At 41.7% G+C, this 24,702-nt stretch overlaps 1 protein-coding gene across 2 annotated transcripts in view; it reads right to left on the bottom strand.

Annotated features, from left to right (window-relative positions):
- The window catches only part of CPNE4 (copine 4), a 226,561-nt gene extending 206,086 nt beyond the window's left edge, over positions 1-20,475 (bottom strand). For both annotated transcript variants that reach the window (XM_021531234.3, XM_031503894.2), the window contains exon 1: positions 20,299-20,475. The gene's annotated coding sequence lies outside the window, so the exon portion shown is untranslated. The remainder of the gene's footprint in view (positions 1-20,298) is intronic.
- Positions 20,476-24,702: the final 4,227 nt, after the last annotated feature.

The following is a 24,702-nucleotide window of genomic DNA, read 5'->3' as shown; positions in this document are numbered from 1 at the left end:
TTTTGGTTCTGACAATGCACTGATTACTTTACAGCCTTTTTATCAGGGCATCTTGAATAGAAAGAAGCTGGAAATGTGAAGTGGGGGATGTGAAAATGGGGGTCTGGAAATACCTGTGTGAATACTTGAAAACGGTAGAGCAGAAGGAAGTTCCTAGAAAGTTCCACTTTTGGCCCTGTTTCCCTCCACGGGAGGTGCCTCTGAAGTGCTGCTATGATGGGCATCCCAGCACACACAGTCCTTTTAAAGGAGAGCAAGAATATCATCCTTGCTATTCAATCTGTGTGCTTGCTTTCTCAGTTCAAGTTCAGGCACCTCTAACTCACTCATGCAAGTCCTTTTGATTAGTTAATTTATTGCCCTTATTGAATGTCATTCTGAAATTAAAAGGCTGGTGCATGAAAGCCTCAACACAGGACCTTTGCAGGGCCTATTTGTTGAGCAGCCCAGTCCTTTTAATCAAGTTACTGAATTGCTCTGTTCCATCAGGCATGGTCTGGTCTCCTGAGCCTCAAGGAATTTGGATGCAGGAAGAGGTAAATGTTAAACCTATTCTAATTTAATGATCTATATTCAGAAAAGGGTAAAATTGCTATTTAGCTAAGTAGATAATGAGAAACCAATTTTTAAAGGAATTACTAGGTCTGGAAATATGCATTTGCAATTTTTCATGACAAATTGAAGTATTAAAGTAATGCACCTCTCAGGGATTTGACTTATATGGCTGATTTTACAGCTCTGCATTACTCTGTAGAATGGGGTAGAGTACTGTGCAAAAGTCATCCTGGGAAGTTTATTTGTGGTACTATATAATACAGCACTCTCAGCCCAGTAGTCTCTGCAATACAGAGGCTGTGCACCCTTCTGGAGCGGAAGGGGAATATCTTGTTTGGTACTGTGAAGAATGAAAAAAATTAATCCTGGAACTCCTAGATTAGATATAGAATGGATGTCACCCCAGGACACTTGGACAAAAAAAAAATATATATTCATGAATATAATGCACACAAAAGACTGCAAAACACTATAAGGTCTCTGAGACACCACTTGTATTAACAGCCTTTCATGACACATACCAAAAACTAACTGGATAATTGCTCACTGTGGCAAAAGTTATTGCTGTTATACAATACTGGGTGAGAAATACCACTTGACTGAGAGGTCATGTGGTAAACTTATATGTGGTCTCCAAAACGGAAGATCCAAAAGTAAGAACCATCTTTTCAACATGTCACTGGAAGGATGTGTTTTATCCCTCATCATGGGTTTTAATCATCAGGGTCATAAAAAAACCTAACAATAAAAAATCCTCAAACAGAAACCACCAATAGGATAGGGTGATTAGCTAAAGCTCTGTGGGGGACACTAAATTTAAATTTCACAAGTCCTGTTCCATTAATCTATTTCATGTATAGAAAAATAAAATTATGAAACAACTAGGAATTTTTAGAAATTATTTGAAAGAAACATTCCAAATAGCTGCTGTTTTACAATGTAGCAAAGTATTAATTTATACTTTATAAGGGGGAGCATGAAGGAAAAAAAAAAAAGAAAAACCTTTTACATCTATACTCCTATGTGTCATTAAATGCTGTGCCAGTGATTCCTATTGAGATAAAAAATTACTTTAAGCTGGGAAAATAGGGCTCCTAGAGTTCAATTTGAGTATTTTATAAAGAAAGTTGGCAAAAGCATCATGTGAGAAAACAGGTAGCAAATAAAATCTGCATTTTGAACTGCAAACTGCAGTTTGACTGCCAGAATTCAGCAAAGACAGTATACTACACAGAAACCTACCATCAATTAGCATTTTCTCAAGCTATGGTCCCAGACTGGCTTGGCTGGGCTTGTAGGATGTTTTTTACAGAAATAAATATCTTACATAGATTTGCATGCTTGAAAACAGTTTAAATCTTGTTTAGCTGGACACAGAATAGAAAGCTAATGCTACATTACTTAAGGGGAGAGTCTTATTAAGCAGATCTTTCTAAAATAATCAAAGCTAGATGAGGTGGAACAAACTGTGCCTTTGTCTACAATGAAAATACTTTGCTGGGACACCAAATTTAAAAATTCCTCTACCATGGTTGTAACAGGCATAAATCAAACCAAACTTGCAAGGAGAGTTTGGACCAACTTGAGCTTTTACACATTTTAACCTCTTCAGTCTGTATGGATGCAAGATACATGAACTGGCAAAAAATCACAGGTTCTACCAAGATATCTTCTGTAGGAAGCTGTGCTACCTGTCATTGTCCCTTCCCTATGGCTCTGATGATAAAAAATACTCCCTAATCTCCTTCCAGCAAAGTCAGTAAGCTAACTCAAACCCACTTCCTCACACAGAGCAGGTTAAATGAGTCTAACAGATACAGACTGAAGCTGACTAGGATAATCCAACACATCTGTTCTGCTTGCAGACCTGTACAGAAACATGGTGCTGGTAGGTACCTGCAGATGATATCAGCTTCAAATAGTGCAAAAAATGAATAATGTTTTTGCAGCCAATGATTTTTAGTTGGAGTTAGTTTAGTCAGCCAAGTTAGAAGTTCAGAGCATAAGCAGGGAGACTTAATTTGGCTCACCTGACTCACAGTAAATTGTGAGCCCTCCTTGAGACAAAGTTTAGATCCTGGTATTGGTGACTTGAATCCCCTTCCTGTGCTTGGCAAGAGCTGATTAGGAGGAGGGTGGGATGGGACTCACTGAAGTAAATATTAGGTTTATTAGGTAAATATTAGGTTTAATGGACAACTGTTGCAGCAAAAACAACAAAGAATCCTTGCACAAAGTCCCAAACTTATATTTTTCATTTTGTCTCTTTAAAACACCCTCATTTAAAAAAATGCTATGACACCATAGAGGAATACCCAATCTGTTAAAATCTTAGTCTCTATTGTATTTTTTAATGAGATTATACAAAGGAAAAAATGTTCCGTGACTGTTCACTGGGCAGTTGTCCCATTCCTTGATATCTCCACAAGTCTGACATGCACCAGTTCTCTGTGCCACTTAATGTCCTATCCCTTATCACCTGGTAAAACCAAAGGAACAGTAAAGTTCAATTCTAAGAGAGAGAGGGACAATGGTACTGGGGTGAGGTTAGGAGACCCCAGATGCTCTCCACCCACACCCAGCCCAGAACACAAGCTCAATCCCTCCCGTCTCCCACCAAGGCCCACACCTCCAGGCAGGTCTCACCTGCATCACCCTCCTTCCTACCCCCACAAGCTTTCAGCTCAGCAGCATCTTTTCTCTTACCTTCAGCCCAAGGCAGCTGCTTGTCTTCTCAATTAGTAATCAAATGCAATGCTAATTCTCAGACATCATCCACAGCTGCACAATGTTTTAAAAATAGTATACAGTATTTGAAATAAATACCACAAAGGCTAACTGTGTATTGCAACATGATTTAAGTCACTGTCTTCAGCATAGTTCTACACATCCATTTGGCTGCCAGGATGGAAGATGTCAAAGCTCTTAAGATGATTGTTCATGACAATGGGAGTATGAAAGTTTGCAGTCATAATAACATCCAAAATTCAAAAGAGAAGAAAATTGAAGACATCATTCCAAAAACCCCTTACACATAAAAGATTTTACTGTCCCTTTATGCAGCTGACAAAGGAGCTTTCTTCCCTCCTTCCCTACTACCTCATAAAAAAAAATAATCTCAAAATATAATAAAGACTGAGAGAAGCAGGAAAAATAATTTTATGGATTTTTTTCTACATGCATTATACAGAGCAATTTTCAGCCTAGAAAGAGGTATTGCAGTTTACCTAAATTGACTCTTGAGGGTATTGTACTTAGAATGAATGTTTAATAGATGTTAGTTCAGTTCAGTAAATAGCTCATGGAAGAGAAATAGCTCTAAATCTCTCCATAAACAGTAACTTTTCCACAAGGGCTTCTGCATGGGCTAAAAGAATACCTGCATTACTGATATATCACGAGCAGCTATTTCTGCCTGTCTCTTAATTCATTTGAATAGAAATAAATTAAAACTTTGAGATCAAGCTTTCTGCTCTTTTTGTCCAATATGCACAAAATACTAAAAAATGCTTTTTTAGCATTTTGTGCCAGCATGTGTGCTGGACTGGATGTCCAGACATCCCTGTTCTGGTGCCTCACTGTATGCTTACAGACAAATTCCATAACCCTGCTGCCCCTCAGCTCCCAGTCAGCAGAGCTGGAGCAGCATTACTTCCCTTCTTTACACAGAATTGAAAAGGCACATCATCAATGTTTGTGAGTCATTCACCACAGCACAGAGGAGCCACACTTCTGCAATGGTTGTAAGAATTCAGGGGCTGGTTCAAAGTGTGACTTCAAAGGCAGTTTTCTTTTTAATCTTCCCTTCCTTTTCTTCCTGTTTCAACCTTTCATATTGGCTCTTCCTTCCCAGGGAGTTAAAACTAGCTCCCAAATACACACCTCAGGTAAGACCATGACAGGGAGATCTGTCACCTGGCATTTCTGCCCAGATATACCTCATACCTGAGCCCTGCTTTCCCAGAATACTCTACAGGAACAAAAGCAAAAGAAGCTGACAGTCACCACTTCCCTTGACAGCTGGGAATACCCTGCAAGAGGTTCCCAAACAAGTTGGATAGGATGGGGCAAGAGCTACCAAAAATGTTTATTCAGATAAACAACCCAATAACCCAGAGTTTCAGTTCCTCTGATACACCAAGTTATTCATAATTTCCACTCACTTTGCTAAATCCCTTCCACTAAAAATTGAATAACAATTCTGTTACAAACACTAGTGCAACTAATGCAGTTAACTGATGCTGCCTCAGTCAGTGTGCCCCTGCCAGAGATGTACTCCAACACCACATGAAACCAGGCTGATGCAGAGGCACTGCACCTCCTCTCCCAGCTGAGCAGGGAATTCAGGCAGTTCTCCTGTCCTCTGGCCCAGCTCCAAGTACAAACATTTTACAGAAAAAGGAAAGTTTCCATTTACCCACAGCAAGTCCTCTAACCACTGGCCCATGAACTTAAGGACCAGCAAGGCTTGCTGTTGACTTTTAAGGCCATCTATGTGTAAGCTACTTCAGAATTTTTTTTTTTTTTTTTTTTTTTTTTTGTTAAGGACTATTTAATTTGATCCTCCCAAATCTTAAAAAAAAATAAAAAAATATCACTGTTCTTTCAGAATACGTAACAAGTTAGACGAAGATTTGTGTCAGAACAAAAACAAGCAAGCATTTATGGTTACTTGGTTCAGTGACCAATTAAAAATCAAATACTTTATTCACCTTACCCTGCAAGCAAAGACAAATGTTTCCTGACAAACAAAGGCCAGAAAGCACATCTGATTCAATGCAGGTCAATGGTTTAGAAGTGTAATTCAGGCTTCTCATATCTCTGTAGTTGCTGAACCTCTAGGCTGGGCTTGGGGTAGCAATGTTCCTCCCACTGTAAGCAAAGAGCAGGTTTGGTACCACTTGATGGAACTGAATAGACACAAGTCTCCAGGGCCTGATGAGATGCATCCCAAAGTCCTGGGGGAACTAGATTATGTTGTTGCCAAGACCCTCTCCATCATATTTGAAAAGTCATGGAAGTCCGGTGGAGATCCTGGTGACTGGAAAAAGGGAAACTACTCCTGCTTTTAAAAAGGGAAGAAAGAAAACTACCAGTGAACCTATCTTTGTGCCTGGGAAGATCATGGAGCAGATCCCCTTGAAGAAATGTTAGGGCACATAAAAGACAAAGAGGTGATCCAAGACAACCAGCACACCTTCACTGAGGTCAAATCATGCCTGACCAATCTTATGGCTTTCCATGATGAAGTGATGGCAACAGTCCACAAGGGAAGACCGATCATTGCAATCTACCTGGACTTCTCTAAAGCTTTTGACACAGTCCTAAATGACATCCTTATCCCCAAACAGGAGAAACATGGGTGTGAAGTATGGACTACTTTTTTGGATGAAGTGGCTGGACTGATGCAGCTGGAGTTGTGGTCAGTGGCTCTATGGCCAAGGGGAGGCTGATGGCAAGGGGGGTTCCTTAGGACTCTGTCTTGGGATCTCAGCCCTATCACATCTTTATCAATGACAGAAACAGCAAGACTGAGTGTACCCTCAGCAAGTTTGGAGATGACACCAAGTGGAGCAGTGCAGTTGATGCAGAGAAAGAAAAGGATGGGATGCCATCCAGAAGGACCTGGACAAGCCTGAGAAGTGGGCCCATGAGAACCTCATGAAGTTCAACAAGCCAAGTTGTACAGCCTGGGGAAAAGAAAGCTCCGTGGAGACCTAATTGTGGCCTTTCAGTACTTAAAGAGGGCTTATAAAAAAGAGTGACAGCAATTTTTTTACATGAGCAGATAGTGGTAGGACAAGGGGGACAGGTTTTTAACCTAAATCCCTGCTCTTTCAGATATTAGAGAAATAAATAAATTCTCTGCTGTGAGGGTGGTGAGGCACTGGAACAGGTTATCCAGAGAAGCTGTGGATGCCCCATCCCTGGAGTGTTCAAGGCCAGGCTTGATGGGGACCTCAGCAATTTGACCTACTAGATGATGCTCTTGCCCATGGAGAGGCTGGAAGTTGGTTATATCTATACCCTTCCAACCTAAATTATTTTATGATCCTATCATAATTTTAAAATTAGAAAAAAATAAGAGTTATTACACAAATATGAAGTAATTAGAAACAAGTTAGGGGGCTTTTAAAAGTTTTCTATCTTAACAATAAGGTTAAAGAGAACCATAAACTCCTTAAAGTCTGTTTTAGAAAAGCCTAATAGTAAGAGCTGAGTAGAACCAAGAGTTAGATATTTAATTAGTACTAAAAGCCCATCCTCTTTATCTCTGAATAAAACACAAAAATAACTCAGTCAAAAATCTTTATACATAATTTGTTTAAATAGAACACAAAAAAAATCTGAAAATTTTCAGATGTTTACATTTGATTTTGAGACACTGATCACAACTTGCTTTTTCATCTCCACCATTAACAAGAAAACAAGATAATAAAACAATGTAAAATATTAAACTCTGTTATACTGTAGTTTGTTTGGTTTGCTTTCTTTTCTCATATTCTACCCAACTTTGTGAGTGTTTTTTATAATGGAAAAAAACCCAGTAAAGTCACAAAACTGGGCTCTGCAAATGCTGTAATTTTGTAATAACAAACCCTCAGAGAAAAAAAATATTAGAAAATAGTGTTTCCCATCCCACTTTCCATTTTCAAAGTATCCCAGGTACATGAAATCCTTAAACCCCACACCCTACAAGAAAGAATTAATGAAGAAAATGCTCTTAGCATTTTTGCCTAATGTTTCTACCTCATGAGCTGTCATGAAAACATGGAGTGAGGCCAATGCTTCAAACTGTTTCCTTGAGATTGTTTGATTTGATTTTTAAGCATCTTTGCTTCTTACTTGCAATAGGGAAATGTTCCAATCATCTCCTTTCTGAAAAGAAAAGTCACCAAATCAGTGGTCTGGGACCCCACAGCCTTCCTTTGTGTTCCCTTAAAATGTGGATGGTGACTAGCACAGCACAGAGAGAGGGCTAAGTGACAGCTGGAGAAACCCATACTGCTAAATCATTCTCAGTGTTTATTTAATCTTCTCTGTTTAAAGTCTGAGTGCATCTCTGAAAACATACATGGATGCTTGCAAGCATCAAATATGACTTAGCAAACTATTTAAAAGAGGTGTGGCCAGCCTTCCTTATCACCAGAACCTCACACAGCTCCCAGCACTGACCCGCACCGCTTAAATAGAAACCCCAGCCACAGAGATCATTCAACAGGAAAGGGATGACATGAACACTCGTGAACCATGCCCTGGTAACACAAGTGATTTCACCATAGAAGCTGTCACAAGGGGCCCTTTCAGATGTTCATCAATCTACGTAAGCCCAACTGTACAGGCAAGTAGGGATTAACAGAAAATTCCAGAAAGACTTCCTGCAAAGTGCTCAGCAGCTCCATCCATCTCCACCCTTATCAACCAAAAAAGTTATCAACAACTTTGAGTTCTTCTGCTCCAAAGTTTCTGCTGCTCACACACTGTTTCTTCTGCAGAGGAATCCTGGCAACCCACCCTCTGTGGTGGGCTACAAACAAAGCAAACCAAATCTGACTGCCTTAGTCTTTACAAGGCTCACAAGACATTTTACACTGACAGCTAATGCATTACCTTTTCCACAGAGGTCATCTTCTGCGTTGTCCTCCTAACACATGGCTAATAAGAACATTTAACACCCATCACTGGCTCATTCATAAGCTTTTTGCTGCATACTAATTTTTCCTTCACTTCAACACAAGTGACATGACCTTCTACCTTATTTTCCACCTCCAAGTCCACTGGGTGTTCTCCATCTGCTTACAGCATCATTAATCAATTTAAAACAAATAAACACAAACAAACAAACAAACAAAAAAACCAACACAAAATCCAGACTACAAAAATTCTTCACTAACAGAGCCAGGGATAGGTGAGAGCCACTTTAGATAAAGTGAATTCGTGGTCTAATGTATATATCATCACTAAGCCAGGGAAACCACAATCAATAACAGGTTATGTTCAACTGAAGTTTCTTGGCAACAGCTGCATGAAAAATATTAGGGCTTCTCTCTCCTTTGTTTTCCCATATCTTTCAGTAATCACCGGTCACTGCCACTTCTACAGAACTCCTGTGTTCTGCTGGAAACCTGCACACTGGTAATCTGTGAAAATTTCTGCTCATATTTTGTCAGTGAATTTAAGGAGATCAGTCACACTGCAAGTCACTTGCTGCATCCATCTTCCCTAATTGTCTTGAACTGCAGGAGAAATGGACCATTTCAAATTGATCAAATCCTCAACATTCTCTCTTTGCTATTTCATTCATCCCCAACTTAGCCTCCAGTCACAGTTAAAAACAGCACTCTGAAAACATTTGCATCAGACAATGGATGGTCACAGAGAAATGGATGCAACAGCATGAAAGAATTATTCACCTGCTAATTGGGTGGTTAAGCATAACTATTTCATAATAAAACACCACCAAGATATAAATGCACAAAAGGAAATTAACTCTGGGTACTCACTTTAGAGAATTATTACAGACTAACTGCCCACAGTGAAAGGAATTGTAGGAAGGAAGGTAAGTAGTAAAATTCAAGTCATGAAAAACTCTGCTTTATGCACATTATCATCCTAAATTCCTACAGAATATCTTTATTTGGCTTCACTTGTAAATGTCATGCTTCATCTTAAACTTACACAGTACAAACCAGATTTGGACCTTCTTAATGCCATGTAGGTAGTGTTTACGAAAGAAAACTGTCAGGAACAGATTTATTTCAGTAAAAGAAGGACCAGCATCATTTAATAGGACAGGAAAGCAAATCAATATATTAACATCATGAGTATCAAGGTGCAGAAATTAAACATTTGTTTAAGGCAGGAAAAAAATATCTTCACAGAGAAACTAGATTTTGTGAGCATCGGTTAAATATCGGTTCAAAGCAAATCTATATCCATTGCAGATTAGAATAGCTAATCTTTAAATCTCCTCCAGTCAACCCTTCTGAGAGTCACTGCTTGCCTCCAAGTACACTTCTTTGAGCAGTTAACACCAAAAATTAAAGGATGCTGCTTCAAAAGAGGTTTTAGAGAACTTCAAAACAAATTGTATCTCATATTCTTGACTATTTTTAAACAAACCAACCAAATCCATTTACTTAGGAGACAAAATCAACACCTAATTAGGGAAACACCTGGAAAGAACACAGCCATAAGAAATTTCAACTGGATACAAGAACTCCTGTGAATTTTTGTTTTGCTATATCAGGAAGTAAAGATCATGGATGGGGAAAAGTCATTGCTCAGCATGACATCCTAATGACAAAGAGAATTTCAGTGTGCATACAGTCTTGTCATCCAAACGGTTGATTTCTTTGAAAAACAAAACTAGCAGAAATCATCCTGCAAAAACTTCTGCAACTTAACTGCTCTCAAATGGAACACTTCACAAAAAAGCAACCAACCCGCAACCAAAATAAAACAACAAATCACACAAACCCCCACCCCGCCCAAACCACACAAAACTACCACCACTACAGTGCATAAAATAATCCTTAACAAAGCAGAAAGTAGAGGATGACTGATGCGCCAGTCACTTTGATAACACCTGATGAATGCTTATGCCACCATGTCTGATGCTTTAAGTGGCATCTCTTCAAGGAAACTACCACAGCATCTGTCCCTCCTCCAGTGGAAAGTCATTCACATCACACTATACATGTCTCCAGCAGCAAGAGGGGTAGGTGACACTTTTCCAAGGTGTCAAACTAGCACTTGACTAGCAAGTCATTGAAGCAACTTCAAGTTGTCAGAATATCTAAATTCCAACAGAAAATAGATCAAAAAAGCACTAATAAGTAGCCAGTTTACAAAATAGGACCATTACCATCTACAGACTATTGGAGCTCTTAGTTCAAGGAAAAAAGCAACACAAAACAAACCACATTATTTTCAGTTTGTTAACTCACATGATTTTCTGTCAGAAATACATTGGCTTCCTTCATGTACTGCATAGATATCAACAATTTAAGAAAGCTACGTCTCTGGTGTAGAAAGAATCAAACAAATCTGAAAGCCTCCTTTCTGGAAGATTCCATAAAATCATAAAAGGTGTGGCTGAAATAGCATTTGTCTCCAAAAGTGAACTAACTGTATCTGAAAACTTCACAGTAGACACACTTGGCTCTTCAAACTTTCAACCAAATGAAATCTCAGTTATTTCAGAATCTTTTTTTCTGTTGCACAACTGTTCCAATGAGAAAGTTTTCCCAGTGTTCTGTTGCATGACTGTTCCAATGAGAAAGTTTTCCCAGTCTTTGACCTGATTTTCCACTGTAAATAACAGAAGTTCCAAGTCTGTAAACTTAAAAATACAAGAAAACATTTAGTTCCTTTCCTGATACTCTCTTCCTTTCTGGCAGTCAAGATAGGAATAATTCTAGCACCAGTGAATGCAATATAAGTTTTGCTTTGCATTTTGAGAAAGTGAGAACTTTACTAGTTGTCTTTTCATTAAAACACACTTGTAATGTTTGATCCTCCTATCCCTTGGGAAATATTAAAAGCATCATCTTGTCTCTTCATGAAACTTGTTCTTATTTTTTTCTTCCTTCTAATTTTACCTACTGCAGCACCCTTTCCTGCACATAACATAGCAGGCACATGTCCTGATTCTCACCCTCAGTCCATTGCTCCTTTACAACTCCTGTCAACATCTTGAGCGTCACCTCCCTCTATTTCCTTTTCTTGATAGCTTTTGGGCTTTTTTTGTAGAATTATAGAATAACCTATCTTGAAAAAGACCTTTAAGATCATTGAGTCCAACAATTAATCTAACACTACCAAGTCCACCATTAACCATGTCCTTTAGTGACACACCGATGAATCTTTTAAATACTTCCAGAAGTGGTGGTGCCACCAATTCCCTTGGCAGCCTATTCCAGAGCTTGACAACCTTTTCAGTGAAGAAATTATTCCTAGTATTTAATATAAACTTTTCCTGGCACAAAACAAAGAGTTTTTCTGACCATAGGCAATCCACATCAGCACCACTTGTGTCCATCTAGGATCAGGCAAAGTGCCAGTTACAAACCACATTAGTGTCAAAAGCACATACAAAATCACACTGACAGGTAAAAGTCCAGCACAGAGAAGGCTTAAGTTACAAGGCTTCTCCTGACGACATGCAGTCATTTTGAAAGTAGTTCAAATAACCTTGCAGCTACTATTCACTGTGTGTCCTCCTAAGGGAATTGGCACAGCATAACTCATACTGATTTCACACATCAGCTTTGTGTGAATCCTCCTCCTAGGGGTTCAGCTATCTGTGATTCAAGGCCTAGTTTTGACACAGCAGAACTGTGTAACCTTGAATGGAACTTCTAAGGAAACTGCCAGCTTGCAAGAAAGCTATGCAACAATACTCAGACTAGAGCCATGATAGACAGAAATGGTAAATCTGCAGCTAGACATGAGATCCTAAGCTGTTAACAGCTCAAAGACTCAAAAAAAAAAAAAAAAAAACCACAAAAAGCTGTGGAAAAAAACAGCAATAGTGACAAACAGTCCATCCAAGGCACAATAGAAGTGAACTTTCTCCAATATTGATGACAGCCAGGCCAGCAATGGTGCCAGGATGAATGTGGCCACACCTGGAGACCTGGGTTCCTCAGTGAAAGAACAATATGGACATACTGGAGAGAGACCAGCAAAGGGCCATGAGGATAACGAAGTGATGGGAGCACCTCACATAAGAGGAAGGAGAACTAGGACTGTTCAGCCTTGAGAACAGAAGGCTCAGGGGGGAAATTACTAACATATACAAATACTTGAAGAGAGGGCACACAGAGTTTGCAGCTGGCCCCTTTCCATTCATGCCCAGTGACTAGACCAGATGTGATAGGCACAACACGAAACACAGTGGTTCTTTCTGAGGATCAGGAAACACTTTTTGCACTGTGAGGGTGACCAAGCACTGGCACAACTTGCCCAGGGAAGTTACATTTTTCCTCCCTGAAGAAATTCAGAAACCATCCAGACACAGTTCTGAGTGACTGGCTCTAAGTGGCCATGCTTGAAAAGGGGAATTGGACCAAATGACTTCCAGAGGTGCCTTCCAACCTTGGCAGTCCTGTGAGGTTGTGAAGCAGGTGTCTTAGAAAGGTATGTCAGTGTTTTGCCTGGTTGCTAGTCACCTACCATACTTCTCAGTCAGTAAATAACAGTTTTAAAATTATGTGTATCTTGTTTTTATAGTCTCTTTGTGCACAGTAAAGGGTGAACAAAGTGGCCAAGGAAACATTACAGCAAAATGCATTAGCTTCTCCCCACAGGGGTCATTAACAGGAGCTCCATCTAACACAATCCACACTGCCAACCAAATTCACTGAATAGTTTAAAAAATTCTATGGTTATGAATGCACTGATGAAATCAGAAAGTTCATACATAATAAGTCCCTATGAACCAGACATTTCAGCTTTAAGTGCAAAAACTGAAATATCATTTCCCTTACTACTCCATGAAAAACATGAATTAATCACCGGAAGAGTACTTTTCCAATTAACTTATCCTTGCAATCTATTTTATTTAATGTTGCAGTTTTTATTACATACTGTTTTGAGTTAATGGGGAAGCACTGCATCAGCTTATTCAGGTATCTCCTCGAGTCCACAGTTGAACATAATTCATAAATAGGACTAATAAAATTCTACACACTAAAAAAATATTTTCTTGTATCATCAGTCACTTTCATGTCATTATTTGCACTTAAAATAATTACAGAAGCAAGACAATATTTCACTCAACACTAAGGGATAATCTCAAAAATATTTAAATATTTTCATGCCTTTTTGTGTATATTTGTTGTAAATCAGCCATTACTACAAATCTATGTTCAGAGATGAAGTTTTAGTCTTTTAGTGTTTCTAATTATAAGCTGCTTCTGACATTTCAAACTGCAGTTACAACCTGCATATAATGAACATTTATTCTGCCTCATCTCCCAGTCCTTGATAGAGACAGATACAAAGTACCATGTGAAGAAAAAGTGACTTTCTAGCACAGGTCACCAATTTCTTCATTTCTGACTACTCTGCAGTCCTAACCCAATTGTTTCTTACAGAAGGTAAGATTTTGATGGATAAGAAAAGGAAGGATTGATACTGTCATTTTTCCTACAAGTTACACATGATCTTTTATTATATAAAATCAATACTAACAGAAATATTTATTTGGAATCTCTAGTGAAGTTAGCATGACTGCTTATGTCACAAAGAGAAGCAAAATTAAAATTACAGATAGTCAGGCACCACTTAACTTAGATGAAAGGCCAAAGAGAGTCTTCCCAAACGCAGAAAAAATTACAGGTGCCTTAAAGGTTTCTCTTTGATCTTTCTTAACTTGACTGTGGCCACCCCCAGCATATACTGTCATCCCCAACATAAAGAGCTGACATTTTATATATGTATTTTATATATCTCCAAAATCACACACACACAAAAATTTAAAATTAAGCTTTAGTAAAGCAATTTTTTTCAGTTTATTCCATGCAAGTGAAGCTGAGCCTCAGCCCAGATCTTAAATGCAAACTTAAAACTGAAAGCTTTCTGTGAGTTTAAAAAGAATATCCCGAATCAGTTACAAGCTGCCTGCAATCCCTCACAGAGGACTGGACCCTACTTAAAACATTCTGACAGGCAGGTTACACCAATTTTCTATTTTCCCTTCCTTCACTCTTCTCCTTCATCTACACACTCATTCCAAATAAATAATTTCATGGATTTTTACAGATTTTATTTTCTTCCTCCTTTCTTTGATCACTCTATAAAGATCAGCCTGCCTGGCCAAATGTCTGGCAAGATCCCCAAGTCATTTTCTGTTTTTTTCAGTGAACTCTAATGATCCCATAAAACTTGCATCATAAATTAAAAGCCAAGTAAAAGCATCTGCTTTTATCAACACATGATGTACCACGGCACGACTTGCATCAGGAGTATACAAATGATGTGAAACTCTATCAGCTCACAAATGCAATGGTAACAGCAGCAGCAATTAGTGTAAAACCAAATAAGAAACAGCTGTCTATGTTACTGAGCACATTGTTAGCTGCAGGTTATTCATTTGTCCACATTTCTGAGGATTTTACTGGCAATGACTTCAAAGTGCCAGTCACAGTCCTCACATAATGGTACACTTATTATCTTACTGCAGATACTGTACAAGATACTTTTAATTCAACAAGCCAGTTCTGCCTTTTTCACAATACTCAGTTGATTTTGGCTGAGTTCTTCTAGATGGCGACTAACATTAGCAATCCTAGTCCTTCACATTATGCTGAGCAAAGTGGCAAGCATTACTAAAGACAACACTCTTGCCAGAAGGCTCCAGACAAAGTAATGCAAAAGAAGAAACTTTCTCAAGGAAACAGTCAAAAAAAGAGTCAGAAATTAATTCTGGGACTGATGCTGTCCAAACTGCAACCTATAGCCAAATTATTGGCTTTTTCCTCCTTTGCCTTGTAAGAAGGATGCCTTGCCCTGTCCACATGCACACCTTGCTGCCTGATGACTGACAATCCAAGCAATTTTTAGTGATCAATTCGCAGGAGGAAATTACAGAAGGCAGTAGATTAGAAAATCATGGATTAATTGCCCAAACAGTTCCCCAGCTCAGTCTTTTACACAAACTTTTCTTACCTAGAGCTCACCTGCTTCCCATTTGTCCCCTGTTCAACTAAAGGGAATCTTACTCAGTACTACTCCAACTCTCTGTAACAGCCACTTACTTCCAGACTTTGCTGAGCCACCTTGCAGCCACTAGCAAATAACGCTGTGGGTATTTCCCCCGTGTCAATCCCACAGTATTGACAAGAAATGAGAAATCAAAGTCACAAAATCGAGAATCATTGCTTAGCCATAAAAGGTTGGTCTAGCCAAGAATCCTCTCAGTGCCCGATTCCGAGGTGCTTCTTGCACTGCCTTCAGTCAGGCTACCAGAGAAGACATTTCATTTCCAGCTTTGGAGAGCCTGGGCTGGCAAAGTAGGAAAGGTTAGTGGAAAAAGTAGGGCGGGGAGAGGACAGCAAGCTGAGTTAGGAGAGGAATCTCCTTCTGCTCAGACCAACTCCTACACATAACGAGGCTCACAATGAAAGAAAGGGCTTTGATGTCGCAGGACACCACAGTATGACCCAGGTAAAGCAGGCGATCTCTGCGAACAGGAGGGAGCGCAGGATGTGCCTCAACAGGGGAGCGGAACAAGCGGCTCGGGATGCGCGTCCCGCCCCGCAAACCCTCCGGCATCCCGCGGGGAGGATGCCACTCACCGGGGGAGCGGCCCGGGAGTCTCGGGATGCGCGTCCCGCCCCGCACACCCTCCGGCATCCCGGGAGTCTCGGGATGCGCGTCCCGCCCCGCACACCCGCCGGCATCCCGGGAGCCTCGGGATGCGCGTCCCGCCCCGCACACCCTCCGGCATCCCGGGAGTCTCGGGATGCGCGTCCCGCCCCGCACACCCGCCGGCATCCCGGGAGCCTCGGGATGCGCGTCCCGCCCCGCACACCCGCCGGCATCCCGGGAGTCTCGGGATGCGCCGGGATCCCCGCGAGCTCCGCCGGTCCTCGGGCGCCCCCCGGCGGCTCCGCCCCGCCCGCCGGGAGCGCACGAACCCGCTCCCCCCGCTCCCGGACCCCCGGCCCCGCTCCCGGACCCCCGGCCCCGCTCCCCACCCGCAGCGTCACCGCCGCCCGCGGAGGTCGCGGGTGGGCTAATGACACCAAGACCGGGTCGGTACCGGGAATTCTATACTTGGTGCTGGTCCCTTGTATAGAATCAGTTAACAGGGACTGACACAGAAACGTCATTACTGGGCAAATCCCACCGTTTCTGTAGGCCAAGAGTGGAACTGTCCAGGCAGTTTGCTTAGGCACACCCTTCATATAATAATTTTCTTAAGGAAATCAATGGGAATTTGTTTTTTACTGCATCAATCAGCATTTAAGTATCAGAGAGGAAGGGAGAAGTACTGGTTAAATTTCCCAGTAAAGCGATTCGCAATGTAACATTTCCATTCCTGAATGTACAGTCCCAGTCCTGGCTAATTTTTGATGTCCGAATGGTATCCAAGCACCTGCCCTGAAATTCACTCCAAGCACTGCACTCAGCCACAGCAGACGCTAGAGGTTTAGTGTTTCTGCACCCTCACAGCTGTGATTCAGCAAAGCATTCCAGGTTATTCACCAAAACACTTGGGCATGTGCTAGTTTTTAAGCATGCATGTGGCTCCCCTTATCTCTGTGTAGCATTTTTCTGGGCCACAAATTCCACTTTCAGACCTACCTTTCTCTGAGAATCCAGGCTGTTTGAGGACTGCACACCACTTGGAAGAAGAATGTGTCCTGAGTCAAAGCTAGATGGCAACTTCACAGCTGTGTAGCATTTGCAGCATAAAAGGGCAGGCAGGAGCAAATTAATGCAACTTCATTAGCTTAAAGACAGCAACTACAGTTGGCTGATTAATGGGAGACAACATGAGGGTCTTCAGCGATTCAAATGTGAATATAAACTGAATAAAAACCTCTCTCTACCAACAACTAGCATCGTTGGCAACTGCACCATCAAAGGACACTTCAGTTCCAAGGACAGAAAAAAGCAGAATACCTCAGACCAGCTACTTTGCCGGTTTTGCTGTCAGGAATCTTACAAAAAGACTGAAAATACTTAACCACCCTAAAGCTTTACACTGCAGATTTTAGGAGCAAAAATGGACTTTAGTCACAAATGCTTAAACCATCAGTTACCATTTTCAAATCAGCCTTGGCACAGCTCTTTGTAGACACATATCCTGCATCCTCCATCAGAACTTCCTGCTTACCTGAAGTCACCCTTCCAATGAGATTCACTACAGCAGATTATATTAAATTTTAGATCGGATATTTATGTGAAGTGTTGCTGACTAATGGTTGCACGGGAACCATAATGCTGACCACTGGCTATCTCACATTCAAATTTCACCACTCTAACAATCCATTAACATGGTGTTGTTTTTGCATGGAGACTAATAGAGGATTTTAAAACACTAAAATAATAAACCCAGGAAAAGGGAAGCTATGACAGCATGATAAACTACCAATGCCTACCAAATACCCTGTGCATGCAAAGAGATAGAAAGGAATGTAATAGGAAAACACTTGAGAATGCTGTCAGCCAACCATTGAATTGCAATACCTAGAAAGAGCAGTTCCAACAATCTATAGCAAACAAGGCAGACAAGCCAGATCGAACTGCCAGTCTAGACCCTTTTTCAATCTGGCCTCAGTGTTTTATTCTTTCAAACTCAGCAAGGCACTTAATCTCTTCATATCCACAACATTTTTTTAGCCCACCTTGTGAAGGCAAATCAACAATTGCGATATATAAGTAATAGCTGCCATAAAAAAGTCTCCTTTAAACCAGAACTGAACACAGACCAGCACAATGTACACCCCATTAGATTCTCTCTGTATAGAGAGCTCCAGGCTTTGGCACACTGCTAAGAGTATAGTTTTTCTGTTCAAGTTGCAAATATCCAATCTCTTGGGCAGAATTAGTTCACCATGTTTCAGTGCTTCAAACTGGGGTACCTTTAAACACCCTGATTTAGAAAAATCTCTGCCCAAAGATTATGAAATGGACAGTTAAGCATGATAGCTCAGCTGCATGCTGGCTACTGAACTACACAAACTGATAATGCTCTTCACATGCACATTAAGGATCTCCTTTTGAATGTTATTAACAGCTTTCTTGAATACTTTTAACTTCAGTGATACACAATTTGTTTTCTATCATCCTAGCTCTGGAAAGCTGTTCATCACATGCCTGAGTTTTTTCCATAAACTTATCCTTAAAGATATTAGGTATCCAACCTCCAATTCAGCTTAGAAATACCAACATATGCTATCTGCAGACACTGAATTTACATGCAAAGGATTCATACTGGATTGTGGTCACAGTTTGGGAACACCAGTACTGAATACCAAAGCTAACAGAGTTACGCCCTGTTTCAGAAACACTCGCTGTTCTTTTAAATGGAAACACAATTGTCCCAAACATAGCAAATACACCTGCTCCACTAAAGACTATTTTAAGGCTATTTGAAGCTTTCCAGTAACGTGCATTTGAACTCCACAGACCACAATACATTACCTTTTCCTCATTTGAATAGCTAGATCGATCAGACCTACACCACCTGAAATTTCAAGGAATCAAGAACAAACTTGAGAAGTGCCATCCCGAAGGAGCTTTTCTCATCTGAAAGTAGTTGCAACCCCAAAGTTTGGGGTTTTTTTGTTCCACCCTCCCCAGGTCTGGTCCTATGTTGCTGCTATTGAAGGGCAAGAAAGTTTCCATTTTATTCTACCTACTTTCCTGCCTTAAAAAGAAAAAAAAAAAAATCACATAAACTCTTGCAGTTGCTGCAAGAAGAAAAGTTCCCACAAGCGACTGGATTCTGTAAACTGCTTACTGTCAGGTATTTCAGCAGCATAGAAAAAACAGAACAGCAGTAACTGAATAGTCAGCTCACATGTGTGGAAATTGAAACCTCCAAGCTATTCTGGGAGCAATGCTCTGTTTTCTGTAACATTTCTGCATAATCACAACAGAAAGCATGTTCTTTGCTGGAGAGGCTATGATTACATGCATGTCTGTACACCTTCTGTTACAGCTGAGTCCCTGGTTATTAAACAGAGCATCTGAGGCTCAACTGCAACATAAGCGAAATAAAACACGTTCAAGATGAAAGCAGTTAACCTGGCACTGCCAGCAAAACACATGGTGCATTTCTAAATTGCAATTGCTATCTCTCCAAAGGATGTCACCAGCTTCCCTGTCTATCCAACACATTTACTCTTCTTTAAGGCTGGTAAAGAGAGTCCTCCCCCTACCTTGTACACATCGAGTAGAGAAGGCTTAAAGCAGAGAAATGTAAAAAATTTGACTTGAAAGTACTTCAGGTGGACCAGAGAAAACAAGATCCAGTTGCAAAGTTATCTAACTGAGCCCGTACTGCACAACTACAGCCAGTTGTGTAATAAACCTCAGGACAATTTTACAGCTCTTAATCAGGCAAAACTCCCTGCTGATTTCCACGAGGGAGCTCTAATCAATCAAAAGCTCTGAGAACTGATTCCGGTTTTCTCCTTTTTAATGAAAAGGTTTATTTTGAGCTACGAGAACATCAGATTATATGAACTCGGCAAACCCATAGCGTTCACTTTACCGGCATAAGGAATTCGTCCTGTGTTTTAACCTACCAACTGTAGTGTAGTGTACAGGGAAAAAAGTAACAACACTGAACTGACATAGAAAAATTTCACAAATAACAGAGTTGTTCTCCTGACAGGTAAAAGATGGAACAGACAGAGGGAGATCCGCGGCTCTTTAAACAAAAAGGGGATGCCCTTTGGGCGAACGGGGAGGACCAGCGTCCCCGCCCGGGTTCTTCCCTGAAGTTGCGCCGCTCCCCGCGGCAGCCGGGAAGAGAATCCCCCCGCGATGAGCCCGCAAGTGACCGGCGGGGGTCCCGCGAGCATCCCGAAAACGCGCAGGGAAGCGCCTGCCGGAGCGGCGGCGCCGAGGGTCGGAGGGAGGCGGGCGGGATGCGAGGCGCCCGCTCCACGTGCGCTACCTCCGCGCCCGCACCGCGGCCGGAGCGGCGGAGCCCGGCGCGCCCGTCCCGCCGCCGCCCGCTCCCCGAGTCCCCTCAGGTGCGCCGGCCGCCCCTACCTGCCCGCCGGCGGCAGCGGCCACGAGCCCCCTTCTGCCGCGCCGGGTCGCTGTCAGCGGTCGGCGGGAGAGCCGGAGCGCCGTCCCGCCGGCAGGGCAAGCCCCATGTGAAGAGGAGCGAGGGAGCCCGGCGGCTCCAGCAGCGCGGCCGAGGGGAGGGGACGCGGAGGAGGCGGGAGGGCGGGACGCGCCCGGCGCTGCCCCCGCGCGGAGCCGCCCCGGCCCCGGCCGCGCCGGAGGCGCCGAGCCCCGGCAGCGCCCCCTGCGGGCAGCGGCGGGCACGGACGGCGCCGGGCGCGCTGCGGGCCCCCGGGCGGCTCCCGCCCGCCCTGAGGGAACGCCCAGCTCTCCTCCAGAGCCGGGCAGGAGATGCGGTTTGCTTGTACTGCTGACGGGCCGCCCGTAAGTAAGTCCGAACAGTGTTTCCAGTGAGTTAAACATTGTGGTAAATTCCGCCTATAACATCCACATGCCGGCAGAATTGAAAATGCATCGGGACCCACAAGATAAGAAGGCAGCAGTGCCAGCCTGAGAAACAAGCTTGGATGGCTGCTGTGGGACTATTGCTTCTCCTGGCATCAGGGCTGCCTCTGCAGTGCCTCCCTTAATGTCCTAATGAGGTGAAGGGATAGGATGACCACAACTAAGGAAAAAGAGAGTTCTCATTGTTAAAACACAGCACAAGGACTTGGGATATCAGGATTCACTGTTTGACTTTGCCCACCCATGGCAGCCACTCAGTTCTTGATCTGCCGAGCAACTGTGGTGATGCTGAAGTGAGTTCTTGTTAAAAGTTTGGCTGGCTTCCCAGAAATCCTCAGATTATGCAGGGAATTGGATTCATACTTGTCAGTTAAACAAGTGCCCAAATATTTGCAGAATATGGCATCTTTGTGCCATAGCTCCCCATCTCTATTATCAAATACCCCTCCCTACCTCACAAGAATCTGATGAAGACCTATCTGAGGCACAATGATTTCAAAATTACGGAGCTCCCAAAGCGTACCCGCTAAGAGATAGATGGTGCATTTTCATTCCATTCTACTCCAAACAGGCATAAAGATGTAAACATAAAATATTTTGAAAAGAAGATATCTCCAGGGATGCAATTTTTTTCAGGAAAGGAAAGGAGTGAGAGACAGAAAGCAGTCAGTGTGTGCTGTGAATTTGATGCCAGGTTTTGCTGAGCTGGCAAACCATGGACTCCTGACACTGTGAGGTGTGAAACACAGAACAGGCAGGCAAACACATTTGCTAGCTGAAACCAGCCACACTCATCATAAGTCTTCCAAATTAAAAATTTTAAGAGACACCTCTTGAGGTATAGCTGAAGTCCTCTGTCAGAACCACGTGACTCTCTAATTAGAGACTTCAACATGATACTGCTGCTAATTTAAAACTATACACAGTAAACCTGATATTTTTTCACATTGTTGATAAAGTGTAACAGACAGCAGCATTTTACTGAAGACATGATGCAAAAAATCCTGCTGATCATTAATCTGTTCACTGCTTTAAGAACAAAAGCCATTCTATTTATGCAGTCACAGAAATCAACTTATTTTTATGGTACAGTGAGAACTATACATCTAAACACATCTAAATATAATAAACATTATGATTTCCCTTGTCTTTTCTGCTCAACTCTTTTCTGTTACTGTTTTGTAGAGCTGTGATTTTTCTTTCCTTATGTACCAGTACTTAATAGCATAATCATGAAGATACTCAAGTTCTCCAGGAAGCCAAGATTTCCCTTAATTTTACTTGGATATCACAAGTCTTTAGCTTATTAGCAGCAGGACCATATTGAGCAGATATGCATAGGTGAAGCCTCCAGGGAAAATCTGTGAATTAATACAAAGGCAGGTTGTGCTGTCCCAGAATAACTACTGGGCAAGGCTGCTTGGCTCCCAGACCCTGCGTGCTGTGTCACGGCTGGGAGCTGGGACAGCACGCTGGCACTGCTTCCTGCTAGTGGGACACAGCCTCTTGCACAGCAGGATGCTGGATGTTGTGCTCAGCTCTCTAGAAAACAGCCAGAAACACAGGATGCCCTGCAGGAATAAGGGAGACCTCATGCATCTGTGGCTTTGGCAGGACTTTTACAGAACATATTTGTGGTCTAGCTGTAGGCTGGAGTCTGCCTCTAGGGTAACCTGCAGTAGGGGGCTGTGAGAAGGAAGGAGCAGGGTCTAACCTCCATCTGTGTTTGTCTGAGTCCAGATGAACACGAAGAGGGAGATTTCTGTTCTCTATCTTACACTCCAGCACTAGAATAATACTTCTAATTCTGAGGCACAGATCAAATAAGGGCTTTGAATATCACCCTGTAGTTATGTGCCCACACAGCCACATGCCTCGACGTCCCCTCTGCTTGCTAATATTACCGGCTTGTATTGCTAAATCACCCTTAAAAGGGCAGAGAGCTGCTGTAAATTAGGACAGAACTGCTGAAAGTACCTGAGTCCTCCTGAGGGTGGCATCAGAATGTCTTCAGTAGACCAAGGTGTGCCGAGGAAAGAGGAGAGAGATGATACTCCTGCTTGCCAACTGCCAGAATGATTACAGTACGAGTGCTGCTAAGAAGTTCACATAAATCAGCAGATCTTTAAATTAAAAGGATGATTTAAGGTAGTAAGAATTAACATCACTCCATCAGCCCTTTTAATTCTGACAAAGAAACCTTTATTAAACATCACAGCCAAGCTCTGAACAGGTTACAGTTATCGCAAGAGGAAAATGCACATGCAGGGTTTAAACTTGCAGCCTCTACAGCTTCAGCAAAATGAGAACATTATCACCACCAAAAGTACTTTCATACCTTTTCATGTAAGCCTCAAGGAGTCATTTACAAATTGATGAACATAAATTAATCACCACAGTCGCCCAACAGGACGCAGAAGGGTTAAGTGTAGCTAGGATAACAAAACTACAAACGCAACCAGAGCAGAGTTGTTCAGTGTTTTTAAACTGTTGTGTTACAATTGTCATGCTTGTTTCTAGTACCTATATGGATCAGGAAAGACCTTATCACACTGAGACAGGTCAGTGTATACTCCCAAGCCAATATATGTTTTGGAAACATTCAAGTGCTATGGGTCTAATTACTGAGGAAATGACTGCCTTACCTGTAGAGTATCTTATGCTCATTTTAGAATACATTTTTTCAGAATTTGATCATGCCTTGTACTGCTCAGCTGCCCATATGACTAAATTGCACTGCCTGAGACTATAATCACAACAAACCTTAATTAACTTGTGTCCAGCAGCCACCATCAGTTGTAAAAGGAGGAAAGTGTGACCTTCAAAAACACATCAGGAAATATGTTTCTTTCTTTTTTGTCTCTTTTTTTCTTTCTCTTCTTTGAAAACATTTTAGATGATCTAAGTTGGTGTTTGTTGCCACAAGCATTGATCTGCTCACCTGACATTGTTCTGCTCATCTGACTTTCTTGCCAGAAAATGTGATTTTGCTTAGGAACTTCATTGACACTGTTGCTTGCAGAAGGCCTGAATTCATTTCATTAGAGACTGAATACTTGATCTCTACAACAACTAGTGAGGCGGGGCCCTTTTGTTTATTAAAGTTTAGGTATGTGAAAGAAGTCTAAAGTTCAAATCATCTGCCTTCTGAAAAACTAGGTTCTTTCCGGGTATTTCCAAGAAAAGAAATCCCATATGTTTCCTTAAAACTCATCTCTGATTTGTACTGATAGCGGATCAATTCCAGTTTACCATTTTCTTCCATTAATTTATTCTTAACAAAGTTAGTATGAAAAAAAAGGAAATTTTGTTCTCATGAGATTTAGAGTTATGAGTCTGTGTGTACAATAGTCATCACAAAGAATGTTTTTTTTCTTGTCAGCAGTGATGCTATTCTTAGTTTTGTATGTGGTCCTTATGTGTGTCATAGATAGGCACAATAGATACACATTGGCAGCTTTGATCATACTCAGAGATGGGCTGATCTCCCAGTGCAGGAAATTATCCTAAAACACTCATCATGTTGGCAGCAGAATTTTAACCAACAGTTCCCAAGAGCCTCTGCCAGCACATTGTTGCCTTTAGAGAATTCAGAGCTACTAAACATATTAGAGGAAATGAGAAAGAAACAGGAATTATATATTAAAAAACCCAAACCCACAACAACAACAACAAAATTTACTTGGGCTACAGCTATAACTTCATATCCCAAAGGTTTTAGAAATCATTCAGGCAGTTGTGTGATATGTGGCACTATCTGAACCCTCACACTGGACTCTTTTGGCTTCAATCCATGCTCACCCAGTGGTCCCTTAGCAAAGCTATGTGGTACTGAACATCAATAAAGCTGGCACCATTGCTGACACTAGGATGTGGTACTGAGTAGTGTGACAAGACAAAGTACACATTAGCCTGAAGGCA

Source organism: Lonchura striata, chromosome 1 (genome assembly GCF_046129695.1).
Source record: "Lonchura striata isolate bLonStr1 chromosome 1, bLonStr1.mat, whole genome shotgun sequence".
NCBI lineage: Eukaryota > Metazoa > Chordata > Aves > Passeriformes > Estrildidae > Lonchura > Lonchura striata.
The sequence above is the reverse complement of the archived record's forward strand: the minus strand, read 5'-3'. Positions and strand labels throughout refer to the sequence as shown.